Consider the following 27,127-nt stretch of genomic DNA (forward strand, 5'->3'; position numbering starts at 1 on the left):
ATATTAATATTAATAATTTATTTTCTGAATTTGATAATGTCTGTTGTTTTGGTGGTTTTAATTTATCTAACATTGTATGGAAGTGATCTGAAGATGATAATTTATTCATTGCTGAAAGGTTATGAATTTTATTTAATTGACTCTCTTAATTAAATTAATTGAATTCATATTTCTTTAAATAATTTGTTAGACTTAATTTTGGTTTAATTCAAAAGTCTCAATTGTTCACTTTTCTTCACTTAATGGGTCTCTTCACCATAAGGAACTATTTATTGAATATAAACTGTATACGTACTTATCAAATGAATCCATGCAATGTTCTAGCTTCTTTAACTTTAAAAAGCCAAACTTTATTGATTGGTCCATTAATTTTTTCAATCTGAATCTAGAACAAAAGTATTCGCGTTTCGTGTCTATTATTTTCGACAGTTTTAGTAGATTCGCTCCGTCTTCGAGAAGATCCAAACATATTCAACAAAAGCTCCAGTGGTACAACAAGCAAATAATTAATCTGAAAAGTTTTTTTAGTCTTAATAAATTATTTCACAAGTGTTATATAATAAATATTGAGACAAACATTAAGACAAATACTTCTTCGTTTTGGACATATATAAATGTGAAAAGAAATACATCAGGCTACCCAAAGCAAATGACATTTGGGACCTTGAAGCATCAGACACACCATCAATACTTTGTCTATTTGCTGATTTTTTTCAATCCGTTTATTCACCTGCTAGAAATTACAGTTGTACACTCTTGGATAATTCAACCTGTAGCGTTGATATCGGAGGATTACAACTCACTTTAAAGGAAATCTATTCAGGACTCCAGTCTATAAATCCCAAAAATATACCTGGAGCTGATGGTATACCCCGCTTTTTTCTTAAAAAATTGTGCTAAGTCCCAATGCTATCCTTTGTATTGCATATTTAATCAATCTCTCAGGGTATACTTCTTAGTGAATGGAAAATATCTTATCTTGTGCCAATTCAAAAAATCTGGACCTAAAAATAAAATTGAGAACTATCGTGATATTTCCAAGATGTCTGCCATCCCTTAATTGTTTAAGAGCCTGGTATATTTCTTACCGACGACATGGCTTTGTTTCCGGTCGTTCTACAACAACTAATTTAGCTCTTTTTTCAATTTATGTGTTAAATTCGTTTGAAAGTAAGCATCAAGTAGATGCGATATATACCGATTTTAGTAAAGCTTTTGATTCGGTGGATCATTCCACTTTAATACACAAATTAAAACTTTATGGTTTGCATTCTACTCTTCTTCATTGGCTTTCATCTTCTCTAATGGGAAGATCTCAAAAAGTCATAATAAATAACACTTTTTCGAGATCTGTTCAATGTAGTTCAGGTGTTCCTCAAGGAAGTCATTTGGGTCCACTCCTCTTTAATATTTTTATAAATGATATAACTACAGTGATAAAATATTCTCAATACCTCCTTTACACTGATGATGTGAAACTCTTCTTAAAAATCAATTGCCTCCATTATTGCAAGCTGCTGCAGGTCGACCTTGACCATGGACCTCCGAATGGTGTAAATAAAATTGGCTAAAATAAAAAATAAAAAATGCAATGCTACCTCCATCTATAGGTCCTATATCCACATTAGCTTTTTGTGTAGAAAACATAAAAGATTTAGGTGTTATGATGGACAAAAATTATTCCTTTAAAAGTCACATCGATTATGTAATTGGAAGAGCTTACTCAACTGTAGGATTTATAAAACGTAATTGTGTTGATTTCAGTGATCCTTACGCATTACTATCCCTGTATATATCCCTTGTGAGAATGCAGATGTCATTTGGAATTCGGGTTTTAAGACCTGCTCTGATCGTTTAGAAAAAGTTCAGAGGAGGTTTACCAGATTCATATTTTATAAGGTTGAGTGGACTTCTATCCCAGATTATAAAACAAGATGTCTTTTTCCAGGCATTAAGTCTCTTATTTTGTCCATCTTTGCATTTAATTGTTGCAATTTATGTTCCGTAAAGAGCTTTGCGTGGTAGAACATTTCTGTTTGAATCTTTTCACAGAACAGGCCACGGTAATAATGAGCCGATTTGTAGATGTATAAGGCAATTCAATGAAGTTTGTCAATTTAGTGATTTGTTTAAGGCCAATTTACTCTTATTGTTTACTTTTTAATATAATAATGTAATACTTAAATTTTTAGGATCAAATCTGTAAGCTTTAATCTTGTAGATAAATAAATAAATAATAAATAAATAAATAAGAACTAGGCCTAGTGACTTACAACTCTCAACCATTACTGTGTGCGAGTACTGTTGTTATCGTCAGGGATGGAGTTGACCCACAATTTTAAGTCGAATCCGAACGACTTATTTGGAAAAGCACTTTTTGTGACAAGAATTACTCATGGAGGATTTGTCAATTCATCGCAAGAGGCAGTACCCGTGATTTTTTTTTTTTTTAATTAAAATGGCACAGGCAGGGATTGAACCCAAGAACGAAGCCTTTAATCTATTTAAATTTCAACTTCTCGTTGCAACTTTAAATATACCAATTCGTCTTTCAATGAATCACTTTTTAATAAACGGTGATTTTTTAAGAGCTTGAAAACTTTAAAAAAAAAAACGCATAAAATTTGCAAAATCTCATCGATTCTTTATTTGAAACGTTAGATTGGTCCATGACATTTCCTTTTTGAAGATAATTTCATTTAAATGTTGACCGCGGCTGCGTCTTAGGTGGTCCATTCGGAAAGTCCAATTTTGGGTAACTTTTTCGAGCATTTCGGCCGGAATAGCCCGAATTTCTTCGGAAATGTTGTCTTCCAAAGCTGGAATAGTTGCTGGCTTATTTGTGTAGACTTTAGACTTGACGTAGCCCCACAAAAAATAGTCTAAAGGCGTCAAATCGCATGATCTTGGTGGCCAACTTACCGGTCAATTCCGTGAGATGTATTGTTCTCCGAAGTTTTCCCTCAAAATGGCCATAGAATCGCGAGCTTTGTGGCATGTAGCGCCATCTTGTTGAAACCACATGTCAACCAAGTTCAGTTCTTCCATTTTTGGCAACAAAAAGTTTTTTAGCATTGAACGATAGCGATCGCCATTCACCGTAACGTTGCGTCCAACAGCATCTTTGAAAAAATACGGTCCAATGATTCCACCAGCGTACAAACCACACCAAACAGTGCATTTTTCGGGATGCATGGGCAGTTCTTGAACGGCTTCTGGTTGCTCTTCACTCCAAATGCGGCAATTTTGCTTATTTACGTAGCCATTCAACCAGAAATGAGCCTCATCGCTGAACAAAATTTTTCGATAAAAAAGCGGATTTTCTGCCAACTTTTCTAGGGCCCATTCACTGAAAATTCGACGTTGTGGCAGATCGTTCGGCTTCAGTTCTTGCACGAGCTGTATTTTATACGGTTTTACACCAAGATCTTTGCGTAAAATCTTCCATGTGGTCGAATAACACAAACCCAATTGCTGCGAACGGCGACGAATCGACTTTTCACGGTCTTCAGCAACACTCTCAGAAACAGACGCAATATTCTCTTCTGTACGCATTTGTGTGGTTGGTTTAATGTTCAATAAAGTAAACTGAGTGCGAAACTTGGTCACAATCGATCGATTATGGTCAATTATGTAGACCATAAATCGGACGTAAAGCGCGAAACACATTTCGAACCGAACACTGATTTTGGTAATAAAATTCGATGATTTGCAAGCGTTGCTCGTTAGTAAGTCTATTCATGATGAAATGTCAAAGCATACTGAGCATCTTTCTCTTTGACACCATGTCTGAAATCCCGCGTGATCTGTCAAATACTAGTGCATGAAAATCCTAACCTCAAAAAAATCACCCTCTAGTATGCAATGTTTAGGAGTTAAATGTGAAAACAATATACTTTCGTCATTTAACATTTAATTTATCAGCGGACTTTTCAGCTAATAGCTGTTATGTTAAAATGAAATGCTGACCTAACCGAAAGTATAAGAAAGCCAAGTCAGCCATTTATTAAATCTCCTAAATAAATGGAGTTAGTAATTTTTGTATAATTTTTGTCAGAACGAATATTTCCTGGCAATCAATATTGGCATAAATTTGAATGCGTTTGCAGGATTTCAGCATGAACAAGTTTCGTCTAAATACGTTTACCTATCCCATGTCTAAATCTATTTCAAAGTATTATATCTCCGATCAATTAAGATTTTTTCCAGAAACTGTTTGCTCAATCCATATGTTGCAAATTTTGACCCAAAAAGAAAAGAATTAATATGAATCTACAACGAATTACCAATTCCCGCATTATCCTTCAGCTTATTTCGATATGCCACATTATCACAACTCCTGATTTCAATTTAATCGTTCCAAGTTCCAACAGCTTTGCATGATCTTTTCCTCTATACAATATCAATATAATGGAATATCAGATTATCAGAATGTTATTTCGTTCATGTGGCAGCATATTCCGAGAGCATTAGGCGACACAAAGAATTCCGCACCATATGTGTCAACACGCAATAATTCACCAGAAAATAATCCAAACAATGGGCTGTCCGATTGATGCGTTGAATGTTGCGAGGAGCGTATGCGTTTGTGGACGCGGATTCGGATTCGGATAATAATAATCACCTAGGGCACGGGTGAAAGTCAGTCAGCCATTCGCCCTTCGATTTGAGACGACGCGACGACATCAATAAACACCACTAGCCATAGAATCAACCCTCTCAAATGCATTACGAGATAAACAATAGAATATCCTTTTTTGTTCGGTGGAAAAAAAGGATCATCTTCTAATTGCCTCGCTTTGGCGAGAAAAGTTATTCAACTTTTATCTCCAGGTTCTTTTTTTTGGAGTTTTGTTTGTAAACAACCAATCCAAGTCTTTCATAGTCCTCCAGCCGCCGCAGGAGTTTCTTCTAATTAAATGTGCGGTAAGTCTCCAGAGATATAGATACTGATGGTGCTGACTTCTGCTTTCGTGGCCGTATTGGCAAGGCGTCCCGGGTGTTAACCCAAATAGATACAAATATAAAGCAAAGGTTGAGCTGCCTGCCTTTAGGGGTTGATTAGTCGTCCTATTATGAAGGGTGTAAAGAATCAATTTTGCACAACGCACTTGTTTGCCGCCGCAGGGTTCGCTACAAATATTGAACTCACCCCATTCCTTAGCACGCATCATCTAAGTATAGGGATACGATTGAATTATTTAATCATGAGGTGAGGTGTGAGGATAAGGACGACGACAAGGACGAGGAGAAAAAGTTACTATTCATCCTAAACCTCTGTTTGATAAATGTGGGCAAATAATTGCCTAATTTATGCGCACTTAAACAACTCAAAAATTGAGGAGGGTAAAAAGAACTTTTATATCTATAGGGAGGGCACAGGGGAAGACATTTATGTAGAAAGGTAAATGTGTTAGATTTATAATTGTCAAAAGGGATTACAATTTAATGTTTCCGGTTATAAAATTAATTCCTTTTTGTTTTTTTTTTTTAAACTCTATTTTCATGTGTGTTAGCAGAATTATGACAAATTAGTACCTAAATACAAGATTCAAAGTCAAACCAAAAGGGTGTCTTTGTTTGAGTTTTTAGAAAAACCTTTCTTGATTATATTAATATACGCAAATTAGTTTTGAATATATAATATTGAAATCTTGTTTGTTTATGAGTTTAAGTTGTTTTGAAATAGTTTGAGGAAATATTTTGAAGAAATTGTTAAAATTACAAATTTTGTTTTGTTTTTCGTTGGGCGCCATTTTAATGGTTCTAAATTTATTGAAAAATCGACTTAATTGATACGTGATTGTTGCCATGATGAAATTTGCAACTGGTACCAAAAATGTATTTAAATAAAAGTACCACAATGTGTGTCTTCCAATAATATGTCTGATTATAATTTTATTTTTGTCAAAAGACGTAAGATATTTAGTGATGTTTTGTTATCTTATAGAGATTCCTAAATTTGTACAAACTGGGGTAGATAGGAAAAAAGACGACAAAACTTTACTTAAGGTAGCGCTACAGTCCTGTGTGAACTAGGGCCTCACAGAACAAACTTCTCCATCTTCCTCGGTCCCAAGCTACGTGAGTTCACATTCCACTTGTGCGCGCCACCTGATCCGCTTTCCTCTACTGCGCTGTCCTGTGGGTGATGTGGATTCAAAAACTTTCCGGGCCGGAGCATTGGTTTCCATGCGCTTTACCTCATCACCCAGCCATCTTAGTCGTTGGACTTTTATCCTTCTGGTTAAATCTACGTCGCTGTACAGCCCGTACAGCTCGTCGTTCCATCTTCTCCTCCCCTACCCTTCGATGCATACGGAGCCGTAGATCACACGAAGAACTTTTCTCTCGAAGCGACCCAAGGTGCTTTCATCCGCTTTCGTCATAATCCATGCTTCTGCACCGTATAGCAGGACGGGGATAATAAGGGTCTTATATAGCAACACTTTGGTCCCTCAAGAGAGGACTTTAGGACTCAATTGCTTTCTTAGTCCAAAGAAACAGCGGTTAGCAAGAGTTATTCTGCGTTTGATCTCTGCGCTGGTGTTGTTTACTGAATTTGCAGCGGAGCCTAGGTAGACGAAGTCCTTGACTACATCAAAGTTACGTCTGTCGATGGTGACGTTTTGACCAAGACGTCGGTGTTGTATGTCCTTTCTTGTTTTGCCCTCATTAACCGTAAAACCCATTTTTGCCACCTCTGTCTCAATACTCACAAAAGCCCCATCGACATCACACTGAGTTCTTCCGATTATGTCAATGTCATCAGCATATGCCAGTAGTTGGACAGACTTTTGAAAGATTAGGCCTCTAGTGTTGACGTGTGAGCTCTGCACTATTCTTTCAAGCACGATGTTAAAAAAATCACATGACAGGGCATCACCCTGTCTAAAACCTTTTTTGACATCGAAAGGTTCTGTTAAGTTGTTTCCAACCTTTATGGAGCAGCGTGAATTCTCCATGGTCATCCTGCACAAACGGACGAGTTTGGCAGGGATGCCAAAACTAGACATGGCTCTATACAGCTCGTCCCTGTAAATGCTGTCATATGCGGCCTTGAAATCGATGAAAAGATAGTGGGTGTCGATTTGGTGTTCTTGGATTTTTTCCAGGATCTTCCATAATGTAAATATTTGATCGACTGTGGACTTTCCTCTTCTAAAACCACACTGGTAAGGACCTATCAGGTTGTTGACGATGGGCTTTAGACGTTCACTTATTATAGCAGAGAAGACTTTATAGGCGTTGTTAAATAGACTGATTCCTCTATAGTTGGTGCAGTATAGAGGGTCTCCTTTTTTCAGGATCGGGCAAACAATACTGAGGTTCCATTCATAGGGCTTGCTTTCTTCCGACCATATCTTACAGATAAGATGGTGCATGCTCCTAACCAACTTATCTATAGCTGCTTTAAAGAGCTCGGCATTCAAGCCATCCGCTCCAGCGGCTTTGTTAGACATCAGCTTAGATATGGCAATCTTTACTTCGTCTAAGTCGGGAGGACGGGATTGCTGGATTTCGTCGTCTATGTTGAATGGATCATCCTGCCTGACAGCGGAATTCAGTTCGTCGTCGCCGTTACACAGTCTTCAGAAGTGGTCCTTCCATATCCTCAGCACTGACTGCGGTTCCACTATGATGTTTTCACTTTTGTTTTTGCAGCCTTCTGTTCTAGGTTTATGTATACCTGTGAATTTTGTTTCACCTGTTCATAAAACTTTCGAACTTCATTCCTGCTTTTAAACTTCTCACCATCTTCGACCGCACGATTCTCATGCCCTCTCTTTTTTCTTCTGAGAAGTTGGCGTTCCTCTTGCCTCTTCTGCTCATAGAGCTCATGAGCAGCCTTCGTCCTTTTATGCAGCGCTGCTTTGCGTGCCCGTTGTTTGGCTGCATTTGCCTGCCGACATTCCTCATCAAACCAGGGGTTCCTTGTTGGTGGCTGTTTGAAACCCAGCACATCAGTGGCGGCTTCTCTGATTGCATCTTGGCAATGTTGCCACTGGTTTGCGATACATTGTGTTGGCGGCAGAGAACTTCGAGAGAGGTTACTTGTAACTCGGTCGGAAAAGAATTTGGCGATCTTTGGCGATTGTAGCCGTTCGACGTTGTACTTTCTCCCAGCACCTGCCTGTTTTGCCTTGGGTCTGGAAATCCGAAGTGCTACCTTGGCTGCAACGAGATAGTGGTCCGAATCGATGTTAGCTCCTCAGAAAGTTCGTACATCCATAATGCTGGAAGCGTGTATGGCGTCGATCGGAATATGGTCAATCTGGTTGACGGTAGATTGATCTGGAGAAGTCCAAGTTCCTTTGTGGATGTTGAGGTGTGGAAAACGTGTACTGGCTACCATAACGTTTCGCTCAGCAGCAAAATCTATGAGCCTGAATCCGTTGTCGGAAGGTTTGTCGTGCAGGTTGTTATTCTCGATTATTCCACCAAAGATGTCTTCCCTTCTTAGCTTGGCATTAAAATCGCCCAGGACAATTTTAATATCGTTGCTAGGACACAGCTCATATGTTTTGTCTAAGAGCTCGAAGAACATATGTTTGGTGTTGTCGTCTTTCTCATCTGTGGGGGCGTGCCCGCATATCAGCGTAATGTTCCTTAATTTAGCCTTGATGCGTATGGTCATGAGCCGCTCATTGATGCACCTATATATAGCTCAAGACTTCTTGCCTAAGTCTGGCTCCAATGACGAAGCCGCATCCAAGTAAGCGCTGTTGGTTTTCGTGGTAGCAGTCACCATAGTAAATATCGCAGTTTTTCATCCTCTTTTTACACGGCCCATCCCATCGTATTCTAGCAGTCTCCAAGGATGGGGAGCCGGAGTCGAAGAAGCCCTATAAGGTGTTCACTAAGCAGTTCAACCTTACTGGAACTGTAGACGCCACCGTTGATTCCATCTCGGGAATTCCTCCGATTCCGTCTGGATAAAGAGAGGTGCCTTAGTGGAAACACCTCTCCCCACCTCCATCGTTTGCTGCTCCCAACAACTTTCCACTGGGGCTGGAACCCAATCTCCAGTTGGGGTACTAGGCACCCGATGTTCACCATGGGGAGTTGAAAGTAGGAGTTGATAGATAGAAGTGGGTTTTGAGAAAAACCTGTGGACGCTTGTGTCCTCTGGAATGCACATATCTACCATTTAAAAAAACTTTACAATTCAGAATTATGCATGAAAAACCAACAGTTTTGACAACTATTAGCCATTTACAGCTATCATTCGTTTTCTTTATTGAAACAAATCATTGGATTTTTTGACAAGTTTGTTATATGTAGCTTTCATTGACAATTTATGTCATTTGACACAAATTTCTTGATTGAAATCAATCAGTAAAGGTTAGAGTTGATCATTGAAACTTAAATTTACAGGTGAAAATGCAAAGAAAATGGAGGCCTTTCAGTCGAACGAATATGTTCCGAAACGTGAAATCCACAATCAGCTGTTCTTTCAAAACTATTTCACATCAAAAGAAACTGGATTTAATATTGTATTTTTTTAGTAGACAGAATTTACAACTCATAACCTTCAAATGATGGAATTTATTATTAATCGTTATTTTTCTAACCAATTTTTGAAAGAGAATATAATATTAGGTCCGTTCGCGTACCTTCCTAAAACAGTCTAATTACTAAACTCTACTAACTAAATACTTACAAATTTCGTAGTTTTTCGAAAAGAGAGCGCTCACGAGAGAGTAAAATAAATTTCTCGCTATTGCTGTCACCTATAAAATTAAAAATTCTTTTCCAAACAACAGCAACAAGATTGCAATTTTAAAGTTTCAATTTAATCAATTTTTATCATAAAAAAAACAATGGACCAGCAAGATGTTACTTGAAATGTATGTTGTCTTGATTTATTCATTTACAAAAAAAAATAAATAAACACGAAATGAATCGATGATGTTTCAAAATTTATATTTTTTGACAGTCAAATTGTGGGAAAAATGTGTTGTTTTTCAGTTCACTTACTTTTATGTAGTTTTGAATTTTTGAGAAAGAATTTTTCCCCCACTCTTTAAAATATGTCTTTTTATGACTTTTAGTGCAGAAAGCACGCGAACGGACCTATTATTACAGTTCACGTGACAGCTGAGTTTGAGAGTTGTCAAATGCCAGTGCTGCCAACAAAGTTCATTGAAAATGCTGGATCTTTACATATTGTTTTATTTTTTTGTAGACAAAATCTACAATTGATAAGTTTCATTTTAACACTAAACATTACAAATTTGGCTCTTTTAATCGCTTTCAAATGTCAAAAAAAATGTTAATGATGACAGTTAATGATAGTTAAAAATGATGCAGTTAATTTTTCATAAATGAAATCTTTTTCAATGATAAAAAAATGTTCAATGGTACATGCAACAATGGAAGACCTTTAAAAGTTTAATTTGAAAATTATCTCCCAAATGATTTGCTTGTTTACTTAATTAAAAAGAAACAATTCCTGGAGAACGGTATTTAATAGTATGTACCTATATACATATTATAATATCGGTTTTGCTATAGGATTTTCGAAGTATTTAATCTGTGCAGAGAATGTTCAGAGCTCCCTGATTTAATTATGAAACAACTTGAGCCCTTAACTGTCATGATTCATAAAAATGCTATATGCAAATACTTTTTTCTAAATCATCTTACTTTCTGCACTAGAGCGACCAGTCTCTTCCGCCTTTTTTATTGTTTTGACAATGATTTTTTTTGAATTTCCCGGCTCTTAAAATTTGAAGCTCTGAACGATATTTTTTTGACAGTTCGAGCTCTGCTCTGAACTGAAAAAGAAAAATGCCAATTATTACATTTCACATAAGAGCTGAATTTCATAGGTGTCAAATAACAGTGCTACCAATAAACAGTTTTATTTTGACAACTTTGTAATTTAAGAGTAAGACCAAGAACATATATTTTATGATGTTAAATCTAAAATGTTACGAACAAAACACAAAACAAATTTGAAGCATACGAGTCGTCAACTTTTTATGCATCCTTGTTTATTTTTCGTTTTTTTAGTTTCAATCACACTGCCCTGGAGTGTCTTCACGTTAAACAATGACTGCCAATAAGAAATGTAAAAACTTTATATTTTTCAATAAAAAAAAAAACTTATTGGAGATGCGGGGCATCGATCCCCGTACCTCTCACATGCTAAGCGAGCGCTCTACCATCTGAGCTACATCCCCTCGTAAAATTTGAGTAGCAATATAATAATTTGAGAGACATGACCAAAGTAAACACCTAAAATAAGAAAGCAAGAAAAACTTGAAAGACCAGAAGACGCTTCTTGATATATTATTTGATGACCTTGCGATAAAAAGAAGCAATTTCTGTAGTAACAAAATTAATACGCATTGAGATTTCAACTCCGATAACGTATCAAAAATTCCCTTTTATTTCACTATGACAAAATTGAGTTTGGACATTGTGAATATTGTCATTTTACAAAAAAAAATTCACTTTACACTTCACTTACAATTTTAAGGAAGCTGCTTATTTCGTCACATCTTTGGTGACTTAGCTTCTCGCAAATTTGTATGAAAATACAATTATTTAGGTATTAAAAATTTGAATCTACCTCTGTTTTACTAAATTTCTTTAAGAACTTTTGAAAACCTTACTCATCCTTGATGAAAGTAAATTTTTTGAAATCCGTCCAATTTTTTAAATTGAATCGGTTGACATTTCTTGACGTGAATATTTGAAATGTCTGTGCCGGTGTATGTTCGTACGTTTGTTTGTGTGGGATACATTTTTTCGACGGCCATATCTCAAGAACCAGAAAAGACTTGAGATCGACTTGATATAAACTTTGTTTTATAGATAAAATCCACGATTTAAAAAAACTCATCACAATTTAACAAAAAAAAATTAACAATTTTGTTGACCGCAAATATTTACCTATGTATGTCCCATAACGCTATCAACTCCAATAAAATTTTATATTATGGTATGGTATCACTACTTACATACTTACTTAAGGTGGCGCTGCAGTCCGGGTACACCTGGGCCTCAACCAACATGCGTCTCCAGCCAAATCGGTCCCTAGATAGGTGTCTCCAGTTTCCCACGCCAAGATGGTTGGGGTCTTCACCCACCTGAGTGCACCACCTGAGTAACGTTCTTCGTCTACTGCGCCGCCGTCCCTCGTGATTGGATTCCAAGACTTTCGTTGGACTTTAATTCTGTTACCTAGGTCAGTGTAGTTGTACAGCCCGCATAGTTCCTAATTATATCTTCTCCTCCATTCTCCATCTATGCGTACGGGACCAAAAATCACCATAAGAATTTTTTTCTCAAAGAATCCTAAGACGCTCTTATTTTTTTTTTGGCAGTGTCCAGGGCCAGGCCTCAGCGTCAAAATTGAGAGCTGGGATGATGAGTGTCTTATAGATGGTGGTTTTAGATGCTCGAGAGAGAACTTACTAAATTGGCTTCTAAGTCCAAAGAAGCAACGATTTCCAAGAGTTATTTTTCGTTTGAATTGAGCGATGGTGTCATTGTCTAAGTTTATAGAGGTTCCTAAGTAGACAAAGTCCTCAACTGCCTAAAAATTATAGCTGTCCATGATGACGTTTTGTCTAAGATGTCGTCGGTCAATGTCCTTTTTCGATGACATCGTATACTTGGTCTTGCTCTCATTGACCACTTAATATTATCCAAAATACTGTCCAAAACATTCCGTAAAATTGAATGAGTTGCACCTAGTTGAAAAGCCAGCCCATCAACTTAACATAACCCAGTTAGCGGCTGGAAAAGGCGTATACAATTTTTGTTGGGGGAAATGATTGGATAATTTTTTTTCAATTTATTTGGTTCAAAAAATACCGGATTTGGAAAAACAAGGAATGGTTGGCGATATATCTATTTTTTTTATGAAGGACCACCTACTTAACTACTCCATGGAGGGTCTAATCTTAAGATATTGCGTTCTTACCTCGTTTGCGGTCTCTTGCAATCTCCCTCCAGTCGGCGAGACCAAGAGCTCTTACGTTATTAATCGCCTGGTCTTTGTAGCGGAGGTTTGGTCTTCCTTGGTGGTCTCAACCATAGCGGCTGGGATTCAAACATTTTCATTGGTGGAATAATGTTGTTATTCCCTTGATGTGGCCGAGCCAGTGTAGTCGACATCTTGATACAGCTTGTACAGTTCAAGATTGAATCATTGCCTCCATTCGCTCTCTTCGTATATAGGACTAAATATCCGCCGAGGATATTTATATAGTCCCCTCTTTTTACATATCGTCAGCGCCGTAAAGTATCAAGTGGAAAGATTTAAGTTTTGTATAACGTGTGTTTTATTTTTCGAAAACGGAGTTTTGTTTGGCCAAACCAAAGTAAAGGGTGATTTTTTTGAGGTTAGGATTTTCATGCATTAGTATTTGACAGATCACGCGGGATTTCAGACATGGTGTCAAAGAGAAAGATGCTCAGTATGCTTTGACATTTCATCATGAATAGACTTACTAACGAGCAACGCTTGCAAATCATTGAATTTTATTACCAAAATCAGTGTTCGGTTCGAAATGTGTTTCACGCTTTACGTCCGATTTATGGTCTACATAATCGACCAAGTGAGCAAACAACTAATGCGATTGTGACCAAGTTTCGCACTCAGTTTACTTTATTGGACATTAAACCAACCACACGAATGCGTACAGTGCGTACAGAAGAGAATATTGCGTCTGTTTCTGAGAGTGTTGCTGAAGACCGTGAAAAGTCGATTCGTCGCCGTTCGCAGCAATTGGGTTTGTGTTATTCGACCACATGGAAGATTTTACGCAAAGATCTTAGTGTAAAACCGTATAAAATACAGCTCGTGCAAGAACTGAAGCCGAACGATCTGCCACAACGTCGAATTTTCAGTGAATGGGCCCTAGAAAAGTTGGCAGAAAATCCGCTTTTTTATCGACAAATTTTGTTCAGCGATGAGGCTCATTTCTGGTTGAATGTCTACGTAAATAAGCAAAATTGCCGCATTTGGAGTGAAGAGCAACTAGAAGCCGTTCAAGAACTGCCCATGTATCCCGAAAAATGCACTGTTTGGTGTGGTTTGTACGCTGGTGGAATCATTGGACCGTATTTTTTCAAAGATGCTGTTGGACGCAACGTTACGGTGAATGGCGATCGCTATCGTTCAATGGAAGAACTGAACTTGGTTGACATGTGGTTTCAACAAGATGACGCTACATGCCACACAGCTCGCGATTCTATGGCCATTTTGAGGGAAAACTTCGGAGAACAATTCATCTCAAGGAATGGACCGGTAAGTTGGCCACCAAGATCATGCGATTTGACGCCTTTAGACTATTTTTTGTGGGGCTACGTCAAGTCTAAAGTCTACACAAATAAGCCAGCAACTATTCCAGCTTTGGAAGACAACATTTCCGAAGAAATTCGGGCTATTCCGGCCGAAATGCTCGAAAAAGTTACCCAAAATTGGACTTTCCGAATGGACCACCTAAGACGCAGCCGCGGTCAACATTTAAATGAAATTATCTTCAAAAAGTAAATGTCATGGACCAATCTAACGTTTCAAATAAAGAATCGATGAGATTTTGCAAATTTTATGCGTTTTTTTTTTTTTTAAAGTTCTCAAGCTCTTAAAAAATCACCGTTTACCTATTTTTTTTATGAAACTACTTACCTACTCCTATTCCATGGAGGGTCTAATCTTAAGATATTGCGTTCTTACGTCGTTTGCGGTCTCTTGCAATCTCCCTCCAGTCGGCGAGACCAAGAGCTCTTCCGTTATTAATCGCCTGGTCTTTGTAGCGGAGGTTCGGTCTTCCTTGGTGGTCTCAACCATATGGGCTGGGATTCAAACATTTTCATTGGTGGAATAATGTTTTTATTCCCTTGATGTGGCCGAGCCAGTGTAGTCGACATCTTGATACAGCTTGTACAGTTCAAGATTGAATCATTGCCTCCATTCGCTCTCTTCGTATATAGGACTAAATATCCGCCGAGCGATTTTTCTCTCAAAAGTGTCCACTATTAGTTAACCTCTTTTTACATATCGTCAGCGCCGTAAAGTAATAAGTGGTAAGATTTAAGTTTTGTATAACGTGTGTTTTATTTTTCGAAAACGGAGTTTTTTTGGCCAAACCAAAGTAGCAGTGGTTCGCTATCATTTTTTGCTCCATGACTATGTGAAAGAATGAGGTGTTTCCCATATGCACGTTGCATCGCGTATTTTGTAACGTCATTGCGGCATGGCTGAAGCAGTTTTTTCGGGATCCCGAGTTTAGATATCACCAGTAAAAGCTATTGGCGGCATATGCTGCTTTGAAGACGATGAAAAGATAGCGTGTCCCCAATTGAAATTTGTGGTCTTTTCCAGAATTTGTATGAAGCGTACGTGTGTTGGAGAAATGTTTAAGATTGCTCTCATAGTACGATGAATAGAATTTTGTAGGCAAAATTAAGCAGGGACCTCCTCAGGACATATGAACGCCTTTTTTGTAGATTGGGCTATTTGAGTTATTTAACAAGTCATCGATCATACTTTTCTCTTAACGCACTTAGTTGATAAGCTGGTGCATGCAGCTTGCCAAGAAATCACCTCCATATTCGAAGAGTTCCAAAGGACTGCCTTCAGATTGAAAACAAAATTAAAATAGCCTATTTGTGAAAAACACGGTTAAAGTTTGAAGTCAGACAAAGTGTGTTTTATTAACACTGGAGTGCACGCGTGGCCTACTAGTAGCAGGCCACAGTTTTCAGTTTTCTTTATAACTTAACAGTTTTTTATTAGAACTAGATTTGAAATACTTTATACTCCAACCTAAAGTTAATAAATTATGGTTAATAAATGTTTATTTTTTTGTATATAAAAAATTATTAACATTATTAAAATGGTCTACCATAGTAGGCCACGCATGCATTGGTGTACAAAAATAGGACGCATGTACTCCAGTAATAATAAATATGTAGAATAGTCAGGAAAATCGATATCGTCAAGAAAAGAATGAATGTATTATGGTAATTGGGAAAAGCTAATTTTCTATACCCATCTTTTGTATCACCCACGTGCTCAAACATTCTCTCTAATGTTCGACGATGACGGTTTTATATTGATTGAAAACTAAGTTTTCTCGGCAGCAACTTTCGAAAAAGACAAAATGTCCGTAACCCTCTAAATTTTGAAATAATCGACATTCAATTTTCAGAGATTATTTTTGCAACGTCACCCCCGATACGTAACCCCTTGTTTTGTAACCTCTTAAATAAATTATCAGTTTGTTGATAGAAAAATAAAATCCTACAAAAATGTCACTCTTAACTGAACATCCCGACAAAAGACAGCTTAAACTTCCATTATTGATGGCATACTTTTCAAAGTTTTTTAAATCACAATTTAGCTTATTACGGAACAAATTGTCCTTTTAAACGGCAGAAATGGAAATGGTGGGTCCAATACTAGATTTTTTTTTACAAATCAATCAGACCTCCTTTTAAAATCCTGTTTTTTAATTTTTATCATGATCCTAATGAACATTTTTTCTCCGACCATTTAGCCTCCCTTAACAAATTGGGTTCCTATTTTTCATCACATGAAAAAAAAAATGTTAAAAAATTCACCACAACAAAATAAAAACGATATTTTTCTAAATTAAGTTCAATCGAGTCTATTAATCCAATTGAATTTGTTTTGAATAAATAATCCCGTTAACTAATGCAATCGAATAAAAATAAAAATAACAAAAGCAAAAATTATATATTGTTTTGTATATTCAAAAAAAGGTGTCTCATCAAAAATATCACCCCTTTTTTCGTGTTTCAAAACTACCTACCTATCGAGAGGGTGGAAATATGTGGTACATACATTTGAATCCTTTTATTTTTGTCTGTCTTCCTATTTTTCAATATGTCTGCGGATCTAATAAATCATCATACAAATCAGATTATGGGATCAGATACAACGGTACATCTATCTATAAAATATACATATGTTATGTATTTTAAACAATCAACAATTCATGTACCTATTTGGCTCTTGGACGTGTTTTGAAAATATACCTAACTAAACCTTCCTATATATGTTTTTATATTGTTATTGTTATTATTGTTGTTTTTGGTTTTATCTCTTACCTATACTCTTTTATGTTTTGAGGTATTAAAATTGTTGGACTAGAAAATTTCAACACACAAAGGATTCTAAAAAGTTTGTTGATGATGAAATATATTTTCACATTCGAATGATTTTCACGCATCAATATGTGAATACGAAATGAATGCGGGATACAAAAAAAAGAGCCTTTGGGTCTAGAGTGCGAAATTAGGGTATAATGCTGATGTTAACATGGTACCTTGGGGTTTGCAATTTTGCTGAAAATGTCGAACTTATTCATGAACAAATATGTTGTAGATGTGTTTGAAAAGAATTCTTGATGTATCCATAAACTTTGAATATTGAATTGAAAACATGAGAGAGTCAACAAAAAAACAAACGTTATTTATTTAGGAGAAATCAAAGTATTTTTGTTTAAGGGGTCTCATTTTCAAAATTAGCAAGTTTACAATTTAACATTTCTAATGTTAGTCGATAAACTTGAAAAATGATATTTTCAAGAACTTACACAAAAATGCTCCCAAATAGTTTTACATATTCTTATTAGATAAGAGAAATTGGAAATTAAGGTGTCATAGGTGCTAAAGTTATTATAGGTTTCCATCATTGATTTGTAATTTTTCAATGAAAAGATTTTTTAGACCATAATTCGAAACAAAATCGTTCCACTGAAAGCTCTTTGTGTTTCCACCTGTCAATTTCATTTACAATGATCAACTCTACCCTCAAATGCTTTATTTGAATTATTTGCTTTCATCAATGAGGAAATTTTTATTCTACAGTGACCGAAATTTCAAATGACAGCTAACATTTGAATTCAAGACCGAAAGTTTTAATTTTAGAGATCAAAAGCAAACCTAGCCCATCTTTTTTTAAGTATCTGCTAGAATGGAAGAATATAAAAGCTGCTTGTATCTTTTTAATAAAGGGTTTCATTTTGAATATTCAACTATTTAGACAGCTGTCACTTTGCAATCTTTCATCCTTTGAAAGCAACAACGCATTGAAATTGTTAAAAAAAAAGGTGAACAGATTATCGGCGTTCTCTAGTGAAACTGGTAGACAAATTTGAGATATTGGGACAAATTAGTGATGTGAAGAATAAAAATCGTTTGTAAGTTATCCTGATTTTTATCGAAAAGCCGTCTTCAGTTAGAAGTTAAAATTACCCACACCACCGGGTGTGCGAAAAAATGCGAATACATTTCTTCGCTGTTATTGTTTTTTGATGAATTTGAATTTGTGTATTGCAATAACAGAGCTTCTGTTGTCAAGGAGCATATACATATTTAAAAAAAAAAAACAGGAAAAATTAGTACCACATTTCGAAAAATCTTCAGTTGAAAAACCCGGTCCATGAGACCGGCGTCACCATTGATCAAAATCAAATTTGCGTCACCAATGGCGGGTTAATAAACCACATTTTTAAGTTTGGAGCTTGGAAATTTTGGGCTGGGTGGCGGCGTGGTTAACAACTAGGTTCCAGAATTATAAAAGTGCCTTCCTAATGGTGCTGGAATTTGTTGAGCCACATCTTAAACAATCTTCAATTCCTGTAACGTTGGAGCTAGCCACAGTTTTGCGGTTTCTTGCCGAGGGAGGCTTCCAAAAGACGATTGATAAGGATGCTGATATCGCTTTATATTTAATGTCGCAGCCAAATCAAGATCCAACGCTTTTCTATATTAGCAATGATTGTAAGTTGTTTTATTTTTAAAAGATAGTACATTCATTACGTTTATTTTGAACAGATATGCGATTACAACTTAATAATAAAAAGTCGACGCCCGTTCGTCCAGGATTATGACGCTCTGATCTGAAGCATGAACAAAGCTGGGAACTATTTTCAAAGAATATCTTCTTGACAGGTGAGAGCATTCATCCTGGCTTTAAGGAGATGCTGGTCATGGATTAAAGAGTTAACCACTCTGTTGAAGACCATTTTTAATATCAAAGATTTTGGTAGATGTTACATTCCCAATTTTGACAATAAACCGTTCGCATTAAGAAGCGTGTCATAAAGCATATACAACAGTGGTTTACTTCTACCAAGTCTGTTTAGCTTTAGATACAGACCCTCTAATCATACGGTGTCGAAGGGCTTCTCCAAGTCAACCGGACAAGCAACCGAACATTGTCTTTTAGATTTGTTCCATTGGATATCAGAAACAAGCTTAGACGCAGCATGAATAGTGTCATGTTCCGCTTTGAAGCCGAACTGATTATGTGGAATTAATTTACTGTTCTCAGCCTACTTGGAGCTCTATTTATAACCTTCACGAATACCTCACTGATACTCAGCAGCAGACTTATCGACCGGAGATTCGCCGGATTGGAGTTGTCCTTTCCCTTTTTCCGGAGAGGATGTACCACTGCTGTTTTCCAACGGACCGGATAATATGCATTATTCAAAACGTTGTTAAACAGAGTGGTATAAATGACCATAGCTTACTGAAGTAAATCTGCTGAATTTTTTTTCTTTAATCAATCAAAGATAAACATAAATTGATTTCTCTCGAAAAATATTTGTTTTATTTTTTTTTAATAACAGGATGAACCGATACTAGTTCTTTTTAATAGAACTCTCCTGAAAATACATTTAAAATGTTGGTGTGTACTGACACCCGGTGTGGCATTCCGCCACACACGACACACGAAATCGTAAACACATTAGTTGTGAAATTGAGCTCAAAGAGGAAAGATCAGATTGAGTGACGTTGAAGCTTGAAGTTATTGAAACAACTTGCCACGCACCGCACTCAAAAACGATTAAGATGCAACTCAAAAGTAAATGTGCACGTGCATCCGCTTACACATCACACCCACGGTTGGCAGTTTGGTCGTTTACGACAAAAATTGGTCATAATTTTCTTACTTGTTCGCATGGTCATTTCCTATTCCATTCGGTCCCTTTTTTTAAGACATTAAAACTCGACTCTATTCTCAAAAATAAAATGCAAGCCTAAAGTACTTTTCATTTATAAACGGTAAATAAATGTATTTAATTGAACGCACCCCATAACAAATGCACACGCTGAATGCATTCATTTCTCAATTTATTGACAGATGGCTCAACGTCTCAAAATCAACACAAAATCAAGATTAAAAGTTACGGATAAAATTTACATGTCAGAATTTTGGGAAAAGGTCGGTAATCATTAAACAAAATTTATCTGAAGTCGAGATCTCTACTGGTTCTTGAACTATGGACGACCAAGAAAATGTAGTGAACGTACGGACGTACGAATGTACGCAAACACCCACGCACAGATATTTCATTAAAAATCGTTTATTTAGACTCTAGAAACCTTGAAACGTCGAGACATGTCAAAATTTGCAATTCTACAAATCGGATCGATTACAATAACTTCCTATGGGAAGTTAAAAACCGTTGCGGACAAAAATTATTTTGGTACGATTTGTCATTTTTATTTTCAGCTTTGGTCATTCAAATTTTTTTTAAGTGGTAACCGATCGAGACACCGACACAGAAAAATTAAAATCTGTTGTTTTTACTCGCTCCGTTTTTGACACCGAAAATCGGTGTTTGATTCAGCTCACACACAGCACGCATTTCTGCACATCGACACAAGTGTAAACTTAAGTGTGATGTCTAAGCTTCAGTTTATTGTTGTTAACAAAAACTTTTAATTTTTCTTATTCAGAACAATTAGGATTTCGTGTATAAAATTAATTATTTCCTTTGCTTTGAGGATGCATTTATTACACTAGTTAGTTTAAAGAAATGTAATCCGGTTAAGGGTCGCTTTATCCCGGCAGCTATAATGATTGATGAAACCTCGATGTACATTTAAATAAAATGCACGACTGGGTCGAACGAACTTGCTCCTGCATGCAAAGAGTCTGTTTAAAAAGTACCTATATAAGATTTAAAAATATACCTGTAAAATAAGTTTGTCTTCAAAGATTTAAATGCCATTTGCCCTGTGATTCATTCCAAGACACAACTCATCCTAGGATAACTCATCCCGGAAATGAAAAATACTTGAAAGCATACTTAACGAAAACAATTGTTTGTGTATTTAACTAGTTCGTTCAAAGCTTTTTCCTTTGGATAGCTTTATTTTAATTTCATATTAGAAGGACCAGGATGTAAAGTAAATTATCTGAAGATAAGAAAGAGGAAAAACATGTGTGTTTAAATTGTAAAGCGATCGCCTATTGGTTGTGTAGTTGACAGGTGTCTAAAACAATTAAAGAATAATTCATTGGTGTGCTTAGCCATGTTTATGATGATAATGAAGGAATGTTATTAGTAGGTAGAAGGTACTTACTACAATCCAATCACATTCCTTCTTTCCTAGAAGTTTTAAGGGCAAACATGGAGTTATTACGCTCAGTCTATTTTTTTCGTTGAAGTACAAGAAATTCCTATTCATGTGTTGTTTACAGTCAGGCTCTTGCACGTTTTGGATTTTAGTTATGAAGTGACACGTGAGCAATAGTTGTATAAGTTGTACGTAACATCTATACAGGTATAATGTGTATGCATACGTTGAAAAATTGATTCTAATAAAAAATACATTTTATGCTATTTTAAGATTCAGATTTTGTCCCGAAAAATAAGTTTGTTTTCCAAAATTCAAATGCCATTTTTTAATCAAAAAACCCCTGATTTTTCAATTTTTTTTTTGAAAATCGTTAAAGCGGTTTTTTTGAAATTATTTTTTTTATATTTAAAATTTTTCAATTTTGTTTTAAGAATATTTTTGGTATGCAGTTGTTTAGTGATTGTAAATATACGCTTTAAATTGGCATTTCGTAAAAAAATGTTGACCCGTTTTTGAGTTATAGAGTTTTGAAAGATTTAAATTCAATATTTTTTTAAAAATCCAAACAGTACAAAATTGAATTTTTGATAATCAAATATTGTTAAGGCAATATAAGAGCTTATTCAACAAATAAAATTATTGAAATCGGTTCATAAGTTGCTGAGAAAATCAAAAAACAAAATAACGGTACCTTTTCCGGAGCAATACAAAAACATGTTTTTCTTATTAAAAGAAGCTAAGTTTTAGAGAAAATTAAAAAAAATCTATCGTTTTGTTTTTGAGAAAATTCGAATTTTTGTTTTTAGACAAAAAAAAATGTATGGGTTCCACTGTTAGTTTTGATCTTAAAAAAATGCCTAACGCGAATCTGCTTAAAACCTTAACTTCCGAGTTTAAACTCAATCGACCCAATGGTTTAGGCTGTAGGAGCGTGGACAGACAGACAAAACCGACAGGACGAAATCGCGGGACCCACTTTTTTCGACTTCTGTACCATCGTACTATCATGTTCGATAAAAATCTCGAGTTCAAAATTGCACGAATGCAATACTTGCCATATAGTTCCTATATGTCGGAAGTAAAAAATTTAAAAGTAAACGACTAAATCGATTTTGATGAAATTTGTATGGCTTTTTCGAACCCTATGAATTAAGCATTTTTCTAGAAAATTTAAAGCAAATCACTAATACAGTAATAAAAAGGGGAAAAAAGAGTTTCAGATATCATTACTTTCTATTTGCCCATTTTTAAAGAAATTAGGTCCTATGATTCCACCATGTCATAAACCTCGCGTGAGAAAATCTTTATGAATGAATTGACAATGTTTTCGAACACTGGTGATGGATGGTGTATGTTTAAATTTCGGAAAATTTGCTTGCTTGACACGGCTACTGAACAGAAAATAGATTTCATCCAAGAAGATTAAAAATTGATAAAAATCCAAATTTTCTCACCTAAAACCAACACTCTTTCTAACGTATGAAAAAAAAGGAAAAAGTGCAAACATATCATGAATTACAAATCTCTTATTGTGAGAAGGGATATGACCCCAATCTTATAACCTTTGGTAAACCTCGAACAAAAACAAAACATATAAAAAAGCTATAAACCAAAAACATCAATCTAATCAACGCACTTGGTGCTCCATTCTCAAGGATATAAGATATAAGATGTTTTCTAAATCTCAAAAACAAATAAATAAAACACTTTTAAGAAAAAGACACTTATCATTCAGGACGAGTGAAGAAGACATAAAATATACTTTTATTCAAAAATATTTATGCTAAGCAATCAAAAATATCAAGAGATGTCAAACAAATATCATTATTCCATACCTATAAATAACATCATACACAAAACATACACCCTACACATCCATACATCAAACACCAAAACATCTTAGCACACCGTGTTTTTACTTCTGTTTGACATCAGTCTTTCTGTCTCTAAGGAGATGAAATTTTAAGAGTCCTTTGGTGACAAATAATATCACATAAGCATATAACACAACAATCAATGACTCTTGAGTATGGAAAATAATTTTAGCACAAAATCCTGACAAATGACAGCGTATTTGTCTCGTCTTCATCTTCGTCTTAGTCGTCGTCGTGTCGTTTGGTGTGATCCTTGCGAAAATCTTCTTCTTCTTTTTCTTCTAAGCCTTAACACAACAATCTTCGTGGAATGATTTGGAATTCCCTAAAAAGGATGTTTTGTTTGTTTTGGCATCATTTAAGTCGTCCGTCGTCGTCTCTTCTTCTTATGGTGTAGTGTGGAATGTATCCTTCATACATCCTTACATATACCTTTCTTATATCTTGTGGTTTTTATGATGACAAGGATGCTAAATTTTGTTTTTGAGTATGTACCTATGTATTTGTGTACTTTTTTTGAAGAAAATAGAAAAGATTTTTTATTTGGCCACGTCCCATGTCACACACAAAGATTGATTGTCTGCATCATTTTCCATCTGGGAGGGCTAGAGAAGAAATCACCCACTCCACCTTCCTATCCCGTTCCCATTCCAATTCACCCACCTAAACAATTCATTGGGGATGATGTCCATCTGAGTGCTCATTATAGTGACATTGATTGTAGGACATATACCAGAAAATACACATGTACTTTCTAAGAACAACGATCCAGGCCAGGCCAGAAAAGTCCAGGACAAGACAAGGATATTTATACTATTTTTGTTGTTTGCCAAGCTTTCAGACATCAAGATAAAAGAAAATCCCAACAACAAAAAAGAAAACAGTCATCCAATGGGTTGGAAAAATTTCGATCCTACTCGTAAGCAAAAAGAAAAGAAAAAAAAACGAAAATAATAATCCTGCTCAACCACAGGAATTATCCTGGAAGGAGAGAATAAAAATTGCTAAACAAAATACTGAGCCAGACTAAATGAACCGTAGAATGGGACAAATCGAAGGATCATCATCATCATCAGCATCATTGGAGGTCGGTCGGTCGGTTGGTTGGTTGGTCGTTGATTCTTCGGTTTAGGTTTCAGTTTCGGTTTCGCCGAAATGGGCTCCTAAATAAATAGAAATAACAATTTGTTTTGCTCCTTGTGAATTGGATTTGGGTATGGGACTATAGGACTTGGGGCTGTACCAAGGCAAAGGCACTAGGCTATATAGGCATTGCGGGCATTGATATTGAATTACGGGTAAATTTTAAGTAAATTTTGCGATTCAAATTGGATTACATGGAACGGGGAGGACCAAAGAAAAACAGGAGACAGTAAAAAAAGAAGTCTTGATTGCCTATTTGTCCTCGGTTTGACATTTTTGTAGGTCTTATACCCAAATACTCTTGGGTAATTTTTTGAATCTTTAATTTGGTGGAAAAAGAAATGCTGATGTTTTATTGCTGCAATTACGGATAAATTTTGTGGACTCGAATATAAATTATAAGGTCGATAGGTTTGTTAATGATTTCATAAAATTTTGTTGGGTGTTTCTTTATGAGCTTGAGAGCTTTAAATAATAATAACTGGTATTTTTTTAAGGTATAGAACTTTATGTTGGCAGCACTCTTATAACTGGCGGCCATTTTGTCAGCTGTCAAGTTATTTATTTTTAGTTTGGTTTGACATTTGAACATGAATAAAATGACGCCTGGATAACACTTCCAAATTTTTCGGGAGTATTAACAAAAAAATCAAATTTAGTTATAGTGCAATTCTGGAACACTTTGTTAAGTATTTTTATTAAATTGTATGATTTATAGCACTTTAAGTACTTAAATTGACTTGAATTGTGTTACTGAAGTTTAGGGTTTACCATTAAAGACGGGTCGATCTTAAAATTGAATATAAAACAAGTTGCACAAGAGATATCAATATTCTCTTATTTTTGAGCCCTATGAATACCCGTGTTTTTTTGGGATTCTATAAATAATATAGTAGAAAATTCCCAATAAAACCTATTGGCAGTAGCCAGATTTTCGCATTTTAAAATTGGTACAACTGAAAAAAGACCTGCCAAAATAATAATACAAAAATAAAACACAAATAGAAGAAAGTTTTGTGAAAATCAAAACGTTATTAGTTATCGTCCATGCAGCTTTTACAGAAGTCCCTAGACCCCTAGCCTCAGAGCATGTCTTCCTATGAGGCAGTGTCCTGTTATTACTCCAATTGTAGAGCTTATACTTTGTCTGCTCAGTGATATGAAGCTTTTTGACCGTTTTAAGTCAATACTTGGCCATATTTGCTTGGTTGCTAGGCAGGTGGTACTTTGTGTTTCTAGAGCATATTGCTTGAGAAGATATTTGCATGTAGCAAGTGGTGTTCCTATGTTATGTTTTTGTCTAACATAAGGCAGAAGTGTTCCGTTTTTGGCGAGCTCATCGGCTTTGCAATTTCCTGGAATGTCTCTGTGGCCCGGCACCCAAATGAGGTGAATGTTAAACTGTTCCGTCATCTTATTCAGAGATGATTGACAATAGTGGACTGTTCGAGAGTTTGTGGAGACAGACGCGAGAGATTTAAGAGCGGCTTGGCTGTCTGAGAAGATTCGTATATGCTTACAAGATATAACGTTTTCTTTGAGCCAGGATAGTGCTTCTTTAATCGCCATTACTTCTGCCTGGAATACACTACATTGATTGGGAAGTCTATAGGATAGACTGAGATTCAGTTGTTCTGAAAAGATACCGCTTCCAACTCCGTGATCGGTCTTTGAACCGTCAGTATAGAAGTGTACCGCATCGTCTTCCAGGGGTCTCTCTTCTGTTCAGGAGGATCTTGAAGGGATGGACACATGGAATCTTTTACCAAATACCATTTTTGGGGTGGTATAGTCTAAGCGATCTGGGATAGATCTGAAATTGTCTAGAATAGTAGTATGTCCAGTATTGTTGCTGGTCCATTGAGAGGTGGCCCTAAGCCTCACACATGAGTTGGCTGCCACCATTTTGGAGAAGATGTCAAGTGGTGTTATGTTTAAAAGCACTTCCAGTGCTGCGGTTGGTGTTGTGCGAAGTGCTCCTGTGATGCACATACCTGCTGACCGCTGGACTTTGATGAGCTTATTTAGATTTACCATCTTGTCCAGTGCGGTCCACCATACGACGGCTCCATAAATGAGTATCGGCCTGATTACCGAAGTGTATAGCCAGTGGGTTATTTTTGGGAGAAGCCCCATTTTGATCCTATGGCCTTTTTACAAGTAAAAAGCGCTACAGTAGCCTTTTTGACTCTTTCATCAATATTTAGCTTCCAAGTTAGTTTTTTGTCTAAAATGAGGCCCAAATATTTAGCTTAATCGGAAAAGTTTAATGGTATTCCTCTAATCTTGGGTGGGCTAATCTGAGGAATTCAGCATAGGCAATCACCTTAAAACCCTCTGCTTCCAATGCTGTAAGTAAGTCGTTTACTACCATGTTCCATAGAAGAGGCGAAAGGACTCCACCTTGAGGAGGGTCTCGATTCACCGATCTGGTGGTAGTAAAACTTTTCATGTTAGAAATTATTGTCCTGCTTTTGAGCATGAGACTTATAAGATCTATGAGTGACTTCTCTAATTTCAGCTTATCCATTGCTGTTGTGATCGCCTGGTAACTGACGTTGTTGAAAGCTCCTTCAATATCTAGGAACGCTACCAGGTTATATTCTTTGTATTCGAGGGAATGTTCAATAGTACGTACCAGTGAGTGAAGTGCTGATTCTACTGATTTTCCCTTAGAGTAAGCATGTTGAGCTGCGGAAATGAGACATGGTTTTAAATTATGTCTGATATAAATTCCCTGC

General features: G+C 36.1%; 1 non-coding gene across 1 annotated transcript; it reads right to left on the reverse strand.

Moving 5' to 3' along the window:
* Window positions 1–11,116: 11,116 nt before the first annotated feature.
* On the reverse strand, window positions 11,117–11,189 carry Trnaa-agc (transfer RNA alanine (anticodon AGC)). Its single transcript has one exon. It is a non-coding gene; the product is annotated as a tRNA-Ala (tRNA).
* Between the last annotated feature and the right edge of the window lie 15,938 nt (window positions 11,190–27,127).

This window comes from Eupeodes corollae, chromosome 2 (assembly GCF_945859685.1).
Source record: "Eupeodes corollae chromosome 2, idEupCoro1.1, whole genome shotgun sequence".
Lineage (NCBI taxonomy): Eukaryota > Metazoa > Arthropoda > Insecta > Diptera > Syrphidae > Eupeodes > Eupeodes corollae.